General features: G+C 41.6%; 1 protein-coding gene across 2 annotated transcripts in view; it reads right to left on the reverse strand.

Annotated features, from left to right (window-relative positions):
- The window catches only part of kat7b (K(lysine) acetyltransferase 7b), a 63776-nt gene that overhangs the window by 35355 nt on the left and 14498 nt on the right, over window positions 1-13923 (reverse strand). The gene's annotated exons all lie outside the window — the stretch shown is intronic.

Genomic DNA, 13923 nt, shown 5'->3' on the forward strand with positions numbered 1-13923 from the left:
TGAGTTACAGTGGGGCAAATAAGTATTTAGTCAACCACTAATTGTGCAAGTTCTCCCACTTGAAAATATTAGAGAGGCCTGTAATTGTCAACATGGGTAAACCTCAACCATGTTAGACAGAATGTGAAAAAAAAAAACTGAAAATCACATTGTTTACATTTTTAAAGAATTTATTTGCAAATCATGGTGGAAAATAAGTATTTGGTCAATACCAAAAGTTCATCTCAATACTTTGTTACGTACCCTTTGTTGGCAATAACGGAGGTTTTTCTGCAAAGGGACCAGGACGACTGATCTGTGTAAAGGAAAGAATGAATGGAGCCATGTATTGAGAGATTTTGAGTGAAAATCTCCTTCCATCAGCAAGGGCATTGTAGATGAAACATCGCTGGGTCTTTCAGCATGACAATGATCCCAAACACACAGCCAGGGCAACAAAGGAGTGGCTTCGTAAGAAGCATTTCAAGGTCCTGGAGTGGCCTAGCCAGTCTTCAGATCTCAAACCCATAAAAAATCTGTGGAGGGAGTTGAAAGTCAGTGTTGCCCAACGACAGCCCCAAAACATCACTGCTCTAGAGGAGATCTGCATGGAGGAATGGGTCAAAATACCCGCAACAGTGTGTGAAAAGCTTGGCCTCCGTTATTGCCAACAAAGGGTACATAACAAAGTATTGAGATTAACTTTTGGTATTGACCAAATACTTAGTTTCCACCATGATTTGCAAATACTTTAAAATCAAACAATGTGATTTTTTTCCCGATTCCATTTCCTACCAAAATATTGCGGTGTCTTTAGAGTTTCATATTGTATGTGAAAAAGCATCTAAGTCACAACTTCATCAAGAACCAAGTCAGAAATCATGAAGCATCATACAGAATTTGCTTTCTATTTCCTCATACAGAAGAGCCTCCTTCCCGCTGATGTGGGGTCATGGCTTGTAAATTTCACAAGGCTTCCTCGAGGAATACCTCATCCTTTGAAAGAGAAACAGGAAAATTATATGGTGGACAACCCACTTGGTTTTCACCCCCTTTCTTGCACTGTAATTTGTTTCTGCAGTGGGTCAGCTTAAAATAACCTTAACCTAATATTCACAACATTGAGAGACTTTGAGAGATGCTGGAGGTCTCCCCTTGGGTGGCAGTGGGATGTGTCTTTGGACTGCAGCCATTTCAGATATTGTTTACTTGATTATCTTTCTTATACGTCGAGGACATGTAGGCGGAGTAGCCGTTGAACTTTAGGTGAACCACTCTCAAATACAGCTTGTGATATGGCTATGAGCATGAGCTACACATCCATTGCAGACTCTCATTATGAGTCACATTTGTAACCACTCCATCCATCCATAAAATGCAGTTCATCACTGAAAAACTGTATGTAATAGACAGCAGATCATCTTCCAGTCCATGGCCAAAATTGACTGAGCTCATCTCAAAATCCGCCAAGCCCAAAGATGGGTATCACGAGAAATGCCCATGATCTCACCAGAAAGTTTCCGACATGCAGGTTTCTCATTATTCTGAGCCTCCTCTCCATATCCTCATCTTATTTCCATCATCAGCAACCATGACGCCCCAGATATTTATACAGGCAAGTTAGAAAAGGATCAGTTCCGTGTCGGCTCCAGAAGGCATGCTGAATAGTCAATATCCTCAAAAGTGACAGTGATTGATTATGTGTCTTTTGAAGGGATGTGAACTGTGGTTTCATGCTCTTATTGTGAAATTTTATGAGAGATTTGGTCTGTTACAATTGATATGAATAAGAATTAGAGAGACACAAACTTTATTTCTATTAGTTATGATTAAAGTGTGAGGGTGTTTTTAATTTAAAAAAAAAAAAAAATCCTTATGCCAGACAAGCCATGGAAAGCCTCATTAAAAGCGAAAAGTTCGTCGTATACTCTAATGCATTTCCTCATAAACTTTATGTGTACTCACACATACACACAAATGAACCCTCCCTCCTCCCTTCTTCTCCTCTTAAACCCCCATCACTCACAACGCAACGCACCACACCACATGCACCACACACACGCACACACACACACACACACACAGCAGTTCTCATATGGAATATCGTGGGTGGCGCTGGACCGGTAGAGGGCTCTGTAAATAGCATTGGAGCAACCCCTCCATTTTAGCGACCCAAATTTCCTTTTCTGAGGTCTGCTGCTTGGCCTGCAAGTGCTGTACAGCAAGTCTCCAGTCGCCACGGAAGACCACAGCGGCCACGGTGAAAGCACTTCACAAGGACCACGGCATGGCAACGGTGACCAGATGGCCCTTGGCTCACATCGGTTGTGTGCCGAGACCTCACATTGACGCACATACATGTAGCGCTCATAAAATACTGTGCAACAGCATATTTATGCATTCCAAGGATATCACCATATTGTTATAATTGATTAACAAAATGAGAAAAAAGTGAGAATACTGGTTGACTTTTTTTTTTATCATGTTGTCTGTCTGTGGAATATTTCCTTTTGTGGCTTTACTCAAAGGACAGTCATTTCTATAAAATAAATAATAATGCACTGGATTTACATAGTGCTTTTCAGGACACTCAAAGATACTTTATATTGCATTAATCATGCAGCAATAAGCTACCATTGAAGCCACAGCTGCCTGGGGTAGACTGACAGAAACGAAGCAGCCAATTTGCGCCGACCACTGACTGACCAACACCAACCACTCACCCCAAGCACGAATTTCACACAGGCAAGTTAGATTTGCCCAAGGACACAATGATAATGTTCACAAGCGGTAGGCAGAATTCAAAACCCTGATCCTCTTGCCCACTTGCGCCAACGTCGCTATATATACGTAAATAGAAACAAATTTAAAGAGCTGATAACATTGATTTCCTGAACCTTGAACAATAAGTGGACACATTATTGAATCCATTTTTTTGTTCCTGGAAAATTATACAAACATCCTGTGCCAGTAAATGAAAACCCCTAAAACAGTGAAATAGACTCAGACCATGAGAGTCCAACAAGGGTCTGGGAAAGAGAAAGACTAGTGCTCGCCCCATTTCCCTCCTTCAAAGGTTTTTTTTTTTTTGTCGAAGTACTGAGGGTTGCCATTCATTTTGGCCATTTTAACTTGGTACAATATTTTACAAGCCCTTCAGAGAGGACCTTTTGCTTCCTTTTCCTGTGGTTTGGCCCGGGCTGAGCTGTCAGGAGAGGGGAACAGCCAAAACCAAATGTAGATGCTCAGCTTGGCAGGCTCTGTATGGAGTGTCCTGACCAGACAAAAGCAGGGAACGACATACAGCCAATTTATTTATATTCGTTGTGGTTTTGCATGTTACGTCCTAGACTTCCAGACCCTGGGTGGATATTCCATCTGAAGATGGACGGATGGAATTCCATTGACAGACTTAAAACCTATAACTATAAACTAAACAAACTATACAGGATTAATGTCACAGCCGTGCTGTATTTGTTAATCGAGCAGGAGGTTTGGATGTATGGTCTACTCCCACTTTTTGTCTTTTTAAAGTACAACTCTCAGTTTGTCAGGTAATGAAAGAAAACTGCTCCACTTTTATGAAAACTTAACATTTTGTGTGATTGTCAATAATGGCAGGGGCAGAGTATGCGTGAAATTTGAGCATTGTCAGAATCAAAATGTTGAGCTCCTTCCCTTCAGGGGATGACCTCACCACTGTCAAACGAGGTATGGAACCAATTTGGGGGAGCTCCCCGGAATCACTTGTGTGTTTAGCTCTGTCAAAATAAGACATTTGGACCCACATACTCTTCAGCTGTGGTGGATACAACATGAGAAGGGTATGGATTTTAGGGATTGAAATAAAAAAAATTTGGATTAAAAGAAAAAATCTGACTCATATCCAGGTACTGTTGCTGCATGGGCGAGCTCATAAATGAGTCAACCAAAGCTTTTTGGATATAGGAGGGTTTGGGGGTTGCATATGGTCATGAACAAACACACATACACACAGGGTGGCTGCGGCCAGCTAGACCTCTCTGGTCAGGAGTGGCTGCCAAGAGCGAACCGAACAGTGGAACACTGGGAGTCTTGTGCCTGATTTTGGAGACTCTTGTCTCTCTCCCGACCTTGCTTCAAAATATACTGCGGCTTCAGGGAACAGCACTCTCAGCAGTAGGGAGGCCAGGCATGGAAAATTTAGACACAACACCAAAGATGTAGAGGAGGGTAGGGAAGGGGGTATAAGGAGAGTTAGGCTGAATTTATTCTCATCTGTGGGAAGAAGCGTTTTCTTAATGGTTTTAGCACATTTACTGTACAGGGGAATGGGGATAACAACGTGTGGCAGTAGCTAGTGAAAAATGACAGGATCAGACTTTATTCAGCAGGAAAGTGTTTTAGCTCTTAGCACTTAATTGTCGCTGATGCCAAGAGTGCTGATGCAGCCATTGAAAGAATGACACAGAGATCGACATCTCATAATAATACCTTGTCTTGCTAATAGTATAATAGTAAGTGTAACTACTGCATTACCCTATAATTTCGCACTTTTCAAATGCTGATAATGACTATCAAAATGGCCGGGAATTGTAACAAACAAACATACAGTAAACATGAATAAGAACAAGTCTGTAAAAGTGGCACAGAATGAACCCTCTGATGCATGAATTATGAAATCCTTGGTCAAGATTTTTATTCTGAAGTTTTTTTATTCTTCTAAGGACATGAGAAAAATGTTTAGTAGCTGTCCATTGTAGTGACTGCTATGCACCAGAGGGTTAAATCTCGAAGATATTATGTAAAATCCAATACAAGAGCTATAAGAAATCTACCATTCCCAAAAATAATTCTCAATTTTGATTGACATATTCAGAGCATATTCAAGCATATTTGTGGGCAACTTCTCTGAATAATACAGTGAACATTTCAAACGTTTTTATTACCATATTTAGCCTCATGGGGAAAAGGCACCCAATGAGTGCATTTCAGCGGGGCAAGGCTTTTGTTTTAGCTTCAGGTTGTTTGCCTGAAGCTGGTCTTTCCGGCTCAAAGAGAAAGAATGCTAACTGAAAAATAGTAAGGTGTGTTCTCCAGTAATTTTTTTGTGTAGAGAAAAATATACTTGTGATGTCCCAGTTACCGTTTTCTCAAAACCATGGTAAAAAAACACAAATTTAAAGCTGCTACATGAAATAAGAACAGGTATGGATCAAAAAGTGCCATCTGAAGCGCATATCAAAGAAAATGCAAATGTTTTTTCTATTTTTTTATGCCCATAGTAAAAGGCCTTGATTTTCCTTTCATCATTTTATTTGCTTGACTGGGAGAAATCACCGGGAGCCAACAAAGGCCATACATGAAACAGAGCATATCTGAGAAGATGTTTGATCATGACTGTGTGGTCCCAGCCTGTCTGCCTCTGTGCAAATCCCACTGCTCGGATACTCAAATTAGCGCAAAAAGTTAACCTCAAACTGCAGGCTCTTCCAGTCATAACTACTGTATACCCTCATGACGAAATACTTTTGGGGCAGGAAAAAAAAAATCCACAGTATTTATTGTGATTTCCAGGAGTAAAAGATTTGGGCATGTTAATATGTGAAATTGTCTAGACGCAAAATGCATACTAAATCTGTACAAGAAAGCAGGTGAGAGAAACTGACCTTTTTGTCAAGGATTGGGTATCTGTGGATCATTATATATATATTTTTTGGTAGTGACGCATCTGTGTATGCTAACACTAAAAAAATAAAAATAAAAAAAATAAAAATGCATCCACATTTCAGGGTTTAGACATTTTTGCTTTCAAATCTGCGCATTTTCAGGATCCAAAGAATAGCGTCTTTGAGAAATAGGTGCAGTATTATAATTTCCAAAGAGCAAAAGATTTGGGTATTGAAGGAAAATTGTATTTTTACTAATATGCTAATCGATAATCGTCGACAGGCCTGCTTCTATTGCTTTAGTACAAAATGAAATAAAAATATTAAAAACATCGTGTAGCTATACCTAAACTATGAGTGCATGAGAAACAATGTTTGTGTGGGCCCTTTATCCAGGAAATTAAAGGCTAGGTGATAATAACAGGCAAGTATGCGGCGAGTTGACGATACACGTCACACCATCGCCATATGATAACGGACAGACAGATAGTTCTAAGCTGGTGTCGTGCACCAAGTCAGCCCACTCAAGGCTGACGCTGACAGAAGACAATCAGTGTCGCCCCGACAGCAGTGGTCACGAACTGTTTTACCCAATCCAAGATTTTGTGGCACCCCTGGGCACCACCCCGCCAGCCCCTCTGATCTGCCTACCCGCCTCTTGAACCTTCAAAAAGACTGAACATTTCCGTAAGAGGTCGTCATTTCTCAGGGTGCTGAGAGGCGTGCTGCTAAAATGAGAGCCTGGGCCCAGTTTTTCTCCTCTGTTTGCCTGACAGTTTTGATTGCTGTTGTCGTTATTTTCTACTGTACTCGACTCGGATTAAATGTTCAACTTTGTCGAAAGTCATTGTTAGAGATTTTCAAAGTTAGTGTTGTTTGAGTCAGATAATATGAGCAAAAACAAGAATGTATGGCGTTTGGCTAGAATATAAATGCCAACAATATGTTAAAGCTAAACTACAGCGCAGTTTATCTTGCAATCATAAATGGTATCCACAAACAACAATATTACCATAGTGAAATAATGTTCAATCAATAATGCAAGATATATTTCTATTGTAACAAAAAGTAGATGGAAAAGCTTTTAGATATGAGCTCACTTTATCCTCAAACAGGCGTGTCATAATTTTGTTTGTGCATACTCTAAATCAGTAAAACACAGAATCAAGGCTACCAGTTTTGGTAATTTCAAATGTGACAGATGCCAACAGCGGGGAGTCAATTGTCTTACTGTTTGTTCCCCATGTGTGAGGTATACAAATAATAATGCTCAAAAAGAGATCTGTTTGAATTCAAGTTTTTGGGTAAACCTCTCCATCTACTGTTGTTACACATGATATAAAAAGCAAATGTAGAAATGAAAGAGCCAAGTCAGAAAGGTCAAAGAACCCTCTGTTCCCACTAAAAAATTTAAAATAAATACAGCTTGGTTTTATTGTATACACATAGGTTTGCTGTACATTTTGTTCTACCCATTTGCATGGGTGACTAAAGCAATGCCCAAGGATGTGAAATCCAACATATTTTGTCTGCTACCGCCCTCCGTCTACACCTCACCACACCTCGATACACCTCAGCACACTTCATCACAGAATGAGTTACGATGCACGGGCACGCCTGTGGGCGAGAAGAAAAATGATGAGGGATATTCACCTCAGCCAAAACAGGCCCACGTTCAGAAAAGGTGGATTGGTTGATAGAAGGAAGTGAGAGGAAGAGAGGCAGGGTGTGGGAAGGAGGAGAGAGTGGGGGGGGGGGGAGGGGGTTGCTTCCTGTCGCCATTCCTGCCTGCCCACATAGACAGCCGGAGAAAGAGAGTATATCTGAGGCTGACTGTAGGCCACATGACATTCTCTCTGGGTCCCTCGCTCGCCTCTGCGCCGAGTGATGTGCTCCCTCCCCTTCTCCAAGTTCCTCCTTCCTTCCCTCCCTCCCTCCTGCCCTTCAAAGCTTTGACATGTCATCTCCCACCACAAAAACAGAGGTGGGAAGACTCGCTGGCGCTACCGCTGCCTCAGGGTGTCTGGCACTAAAGCTGCCTGCAAATACAGCAGGGAGAGGAGGAGGATTGAGGAGACAGTGAGAATGACAGAAGGAAGAAGGGATAGAGAAGACAAAAATTGAAAAACAAAGAGTAGCGAGAAGAACAGTTCATACTGAAGGAGACTCGTAAAAGGCTGGGTGTCAGAAGAGCTGTTATGATGGAGGGCTTTAAGATGTGTCTGCTTTTAATGTGACACTGCTGCAACCGCACTGTTGCCTCATGAGTCACATACAGACTTGCAGCAGCTGCCTAGAAAGGGGGCACTCAATACTTGGATGAGACATATAGGGACCAGAACCACAAAAACATGGTGATACCCATAAAGATGGGACAAATTTAATGAATTGTATCCAGATAAATGAAAAATGTAGGGAAACCACAATCCTGTAATTGAACATATACTCTATGATTGAAATGTGATTTTCCAAGAAGAGTACATCTACTAACTTTAAAACATGGAGTGCTACTTCTTATGAATAAATGATTCCAGGCCAAATGTTTGCTGCTTCGATGCCACAAAATTTGCAGATTGACTTAAGGAGCAATTACGCACTTGGCTTCCAAGCCTCTGAGGCTTTGGGAATGAATTGGTGAATGGCTCCTGGACAAAGTAAGCACATCTGACCAAAGTAGGCCTTGCCATCAGCTGAGACTGTCAAGGAAGCCACAATACAAACAAGATCTCTGATAACGTGGCCAAATTCTCTGCTTGAGAAGGAATTCAACCCAACAGCCAGCGAATGAAATGAAGTTTTGTTATGAAGTACTGCATCTACAGCTACAATATGACATTAGTATAGATTACAACTGGCTAGTGCTATGTGTGCTTTCCTTACATGGTTTACACAATAAGTAAATAAACATAAATCACAACAATGTGTTGATAAACAAATGAGATCCAACACAGGCAATGGAATAAACTTCATACCTTTACAAGGATGCCAGGTTTTCACTGACATGAGAATTATCCATTTAATGTTGTAGTTTAATTGATCTAATTGTTTGAAAATTTGTTCTAAAATGCAGCCAAATGGCTGAGCGAAAATATAAGCAGCAAAAACTAAACCCACAACAATTAACATATCGTTGAGTTAATGACGCTCAGCTTGCCTCCATTGCAATTGAGCATAATTATTATGTAGCCTAATTTCCAGAAAACATGTATTGGGCCTTACTGGAATATGCTTAGGATGTCTGTGTAGTAAGAACATGTTTTATAACTCGTTGGCTGCCGCTGGCAGTGAAAGATGTCCATTTGAATCCATTTGAAGTGGAAGGTATGTCAGAAAGGTTCCATGACTTCTTCCCTTATACAGTTAAAGTGTGTACGACAGGAGAAAAAACTGTCTTGAATCGTATTATTATGTGAATTACAATCATATTTCAAGACGATTCGCCTATATACAACAATTTGGCAAAGCGCAGATGACGAGAAATTAGTGTTTTAATCCGCCGTCTAGCCACGCCTACGATTATAGGGCTCTCTCGTCCCCAACAGGACGATGACGTCGGCAGGAGAATGGTTTATCTGTTTTAGTATTCAGCCCATTGAGGGGGAATTATTCAGAACAAGGAAAATGCGACGGAGAGAGCCGTAAAATGTCATCGTGTCAGTCTCTCTACTCCAATATTTTTACAGGATATTCTTTTTACCCAAGTATTTTTCCCCAATAGCTAAAAAAATGGTATGGTCATGACAAATACCAGTCTTGTGCTAAATGGAATATGAAATAATAAAAATGCATTTATTCAGTACGACATGACAAAATTACTCCATAATGGTCAAAACTGTGGACTTCACCTTTACTGTCGCACCTCCCGAACGATATTTTATGCCACGGTAGTTAGTCGGGCTTTTGTCATTTCCCTGCCCTGACTTCGGAAAATGTAAACAAACCAAGAGGCGTGACAGCTAGCTGACATGCTAAGTTGAACAGAGTGATGTTTTAAAGTCTTCGAAGCGAAAAATCACACCTCACTAGCCCGGATCATTTCACACGGCGGCGGGGTTGTCGATTGTCATCGCCGATCGGCAGTGCGCCCAGCGGCGAGCAAGTTAGAGCTCGTCATTCCCCTGCTGAAGGCAGAGGACTCGTTTGCGGGGAAGCAGCTGGACAATGACCGCCGGACAAACCGACCGACGTCGGAGGAGCGCGTCGCTGCCACATGGTCAGCACGAATATGGCAAAATAATGCTTTGCTACACGGCAAAGATGTAAACAGCGAGAGAGTCATAGGAGAGCGGTTGCAGTTGATGTGCAGCTAACATGGCAGAAAGTGTCTGAGAAGAGCTTTTCTACATGCCCATCCATGATCAAACGTAACTAAATAGTCCTTTATTTAAAGAAAATTTGGAGTGTTTACTTTGTAATCGCTGTATTCGCGGCCACTTTTAACACAAAGTTGCAATTTCAGATCGGGTGGAAAATTTGACAGAACACCAGTCACACGAAGAGGGCAATAAGCCGAGTATAGTGCTCTCCCGGCGGGGGGATGTGCGGCAAGCCGCCGGTCGTCAGCTGAGTGGACAAGGAGCATATCAGCCACAAAATGCAAGCCACCTCCATATTAAAATGTATGCCATGATCCCAGTAATTAACATAATACAAAACACGATGTTTACTCTCCTCGTAAGTCCAATGGTCCCACAGTTGTCGCACACTTGTTTTGGCCGATTTCGGGGTGAACGGGAACTTTCTGAAACCCAAAAAGGCACACACGCCTCTCCCTGGTGCAGCCACAAAAGCCTGCAGCCGTTTGGCTGGCGTGATGCGAAAAATAAACGAATTCATCCGCAAAATCAGCTGAATCCGCAGTCCATCTGCGTGCTACAAAGCAATGCTGTATTGTGAGATGCTGACCTGGGTGACTTGACATTTGCATTCGTCCTCAACCCAAGACTGGAGCTTGAACTAACTTATTTTCATGGCGCGGGATTCAAAAACTGAATATATAAAAACGATCGCTTACACACACATCCAAGCGGTCCCTTCCATTCAGGAACATAAAACAGCGCGTGAAATATGAAATAAACATGCTTTTTGGTGTCATACGCACTTTAAACCTTTAATGCCTGCAATATAAAGTAATTATCAGAGAATCACAAAATTTGAAAAATAAGGTCTAAGTGAAACCTTATTTTTCAAATTTGTAAAAAACAACAACAAAAAATGTGTAATAAGCGCTCTAATATCTATAACCCTTGCTAAATCCTGTTATTTTTTTCGCTTGGAACCTGCAGATGCATGAGTTGACTTGCATCCATTATTTTTTTTGAGAAAAGATATTTTAAAATTCTGAATTATTCTCAAAATCATGAAATTCTAACTGTATCAAATGAGATACATTTGGCAAGAAAGAGTTAAAGGTTTGGGCAATTTGCATGCCACTGTAAGGAGGAAAGGATCAACCGTCATTGCTACAAAGACATCATGGGCTGTTTACTACAGTGCTCAAGATTTTTGGCAGGACAACACAATCATTTTTCTTCTTTTTTTTTTTTTTTTTTTTTTTTTTATGTATTTAACTTCACCATGACAATGCACCCTCTCACAACGTCCTGAGCATCTGACAGTTCCTGTCTGGGAAGAAAATCACTGTGCTGGCGCAATCTCAGTGTGACCAATCGCCTATACTACTTTTCAATATAACATGCCGAATAAGTATTTAGTCAATATCCTGATTACAAACAGGGAGAAGGAAAAACATGTCAGGATTGAGCTAACATCCCAGCGGAATCTCATAACCTAGTAACCACCCAGTATGGGTTTTGCAGTACTATTGTATTTTGTTTTTGCATAACACCTCATGAAAGCATTTCTTAAAATAAACTGTATTACAGGCAGTCTTTTCCTCTCTCATATAACAGCAGCATTTACACAACCTAAGTAATAAAGTAACCTTTCTGTGCCATTGTAAAACAAACTGAAATAGTACCAGCTAACTGTGTCAGGCTGGGAATGACATTTTAATTGAGCATCATGCCAAAGCAGCAGTGGAATATGAAGTATGAAGAATCATTTCGTTGTATGGGTATGACCGCATAATCACAAGTCGACACACTGTGATTTACTTTAAACTGTTTAGGCCTGTGAGAGTGATATGTTTGCTGATTATATTACCTCCAAAAAGTGTGACTGCTTTTGTCTGAATGAGCGATAGCTATGACACTGCATCCATTGGGTTATTCGGTGACAAGATTCAAAAGACACATCCATCCTGATACATGATGAGCCCATAAAGCAGTCTGAGACGTAGCCATCGTGGTACCAGATTGCAGCACCCAGTCAAAGCCAACACGCAAAAGCAGTATTTCACTCAAGAGAACACTGAAGAGCCATTTTCTTCTTCTTCTCAAGAAAGGAAAAACCACAGAAAAGTGCCACAGGGCACCAAACGAGAAAAACAACTTGGAGAACAAGAGCGTTGGCCGCACTTGGGCAAGATGGAGAACTACCATGATTTATTAGCTCATGTCAGCGAGGGTGCACCGCCTACCATTGTATGGATGGAGTCCTCATCACATCATGTCTGCTCTAGTTTGGTGTGTGAAATTTCAACTTGAAACCAGTTAGTCATCCGCTGTGACTGTGATTTAAGTCATGAGGGAATTTGTCATTTATATTCATTCATTTGCATTTGCTCCAAACGTTTTTCATTATACATCTTTGCAGAACATATCTTTGAAGACTGGTCTGCAGATGATCATCTTCAAATCATTAAGATAATTATTGAGCAGTGTAACCGCTGTCTGGACTGTCTTGGGCTCAATTCCCCATTTGTCATTTCATTTAATGAATTGGGGAGTAAAATATTTTGTGATAGACTATAGGATATTCATTATATTCAGAGTAGAAGGGAAGAGGTTTTCTCAAAGTTGCAAACCTAGCTTTATGAATTATTTCAATCAGTTATTTAAAAATATAATGTAATGTATAACATACACTGCTCAAAAAATAAATGAAACCTAAGACATTTTCTGTGTGAATGAATGAAATATATTTATAAAATACTTTGTTCTCTCTCTTGTTGAATGTGCTGACAGCAAAGTCAGAAAAATTATCCATGAAAATCAAATATATCAACCAATGGAAGTCCAGATTTGGAGTTATACTCAAAATTAAAGTGGAAAAACACACTACAGGCTGATCCAACTTTGATGTAATGTCCTTTAAACAAGTCAAAATGAGGCTCAGTGGTGTGTGTGGCCTCCACGTGCCTGTATGACCTCCCTATAACGCTTGGGCATGCTCCTAATGAGACGACGGAGGGTGTCCTGGGGGATCTCCCCCCACAGATCTGGACAGGGCCTCACTGAGCTCGTGGACAGTCTGAGGAGTAGCCTGGCTCTTCCAGATGGACCTAAACATAGTGTCCCAGAGGTGTTCGATTGGATTTAGATGAGGTGAACGCGGGGGCCAGTCAATTTTATCAATTCCCCCTTCCTTCAGGAACTGCTTGCATGCTCCAGACACATGTGGTTGGGCATTGTCGTGGACCAGGAGGAACCCAGGTCCCACTGCACAAGCGTAGCTTATAACAATGGGTCCAAGGATTTCGTCCGAATACCTAATAGCAGTCAGGGTGCCATTATCTAACCTGTAGAGGTCTGTGTGTCCTTCCAGGTATGTGCCTTCCCTGACCATCACTGACCTACCACCACACCGGCCATGCTGAATAATGTTGCAGGCAGCATAACGTTCTCCACGGAATCAAGGGACCCTTTCATGTCTGTTGCATGTGCTTAAGTCGAACCTGCTTTCATCAGTGAAGAGCACAGAGCCAGTGGCGTAGTTGCAAATTCTGGTGATGTATGGCAAATGCTAGTCGAGCTCTACGGTGATTGATAGTGAGCATGGGGCTCACTACAGGACGTCAGGCCCTCAGGCCATCCTCATGAAGCCCGTTTCTGATTGTTTGGTCAGAAACATTCACACGAGTGGCCTGCTGGAGGTCATTTTGTACGGTCCAGCAATGCTCATCCTGTTCCTCCTTGAACAAAGGAGTGGATACCGATCATTCTGAGGGTTTAAAAACCTTCTACGGCCCTGTCCGGGTCTCCTGGAGTAACTAACTGTCTCCTGGAATCTCCTACAGGCCACCAGGTTGCTCCTCAGGCTGTCCAGGAGGTCAGTGATACCTTGGTCCAGATCTAGGAGGAGATCTCTCAGGAAAAAATCCGCCACCTAATCAGGAACATGCCCAAGCGTTGTAGAGAGGTCATACAGGCACGTGGAGGCCACACACACCTAC

Source organism: Corythoichthys intestinalis, chromosome 21 (assembly GCF_030265065.1).
Source record: "Corythoichthys intestinalis isolate RoL2023-P3 chromosome 21, ASM3026506v1, whole genome shotgun sequence".
NCBI lineage: Eukaryota > Metazoa > Chordata > Actinopteri > Syngnathiformes > Syngnathidae > Corythoichthys > Corythoichthys intestinalis.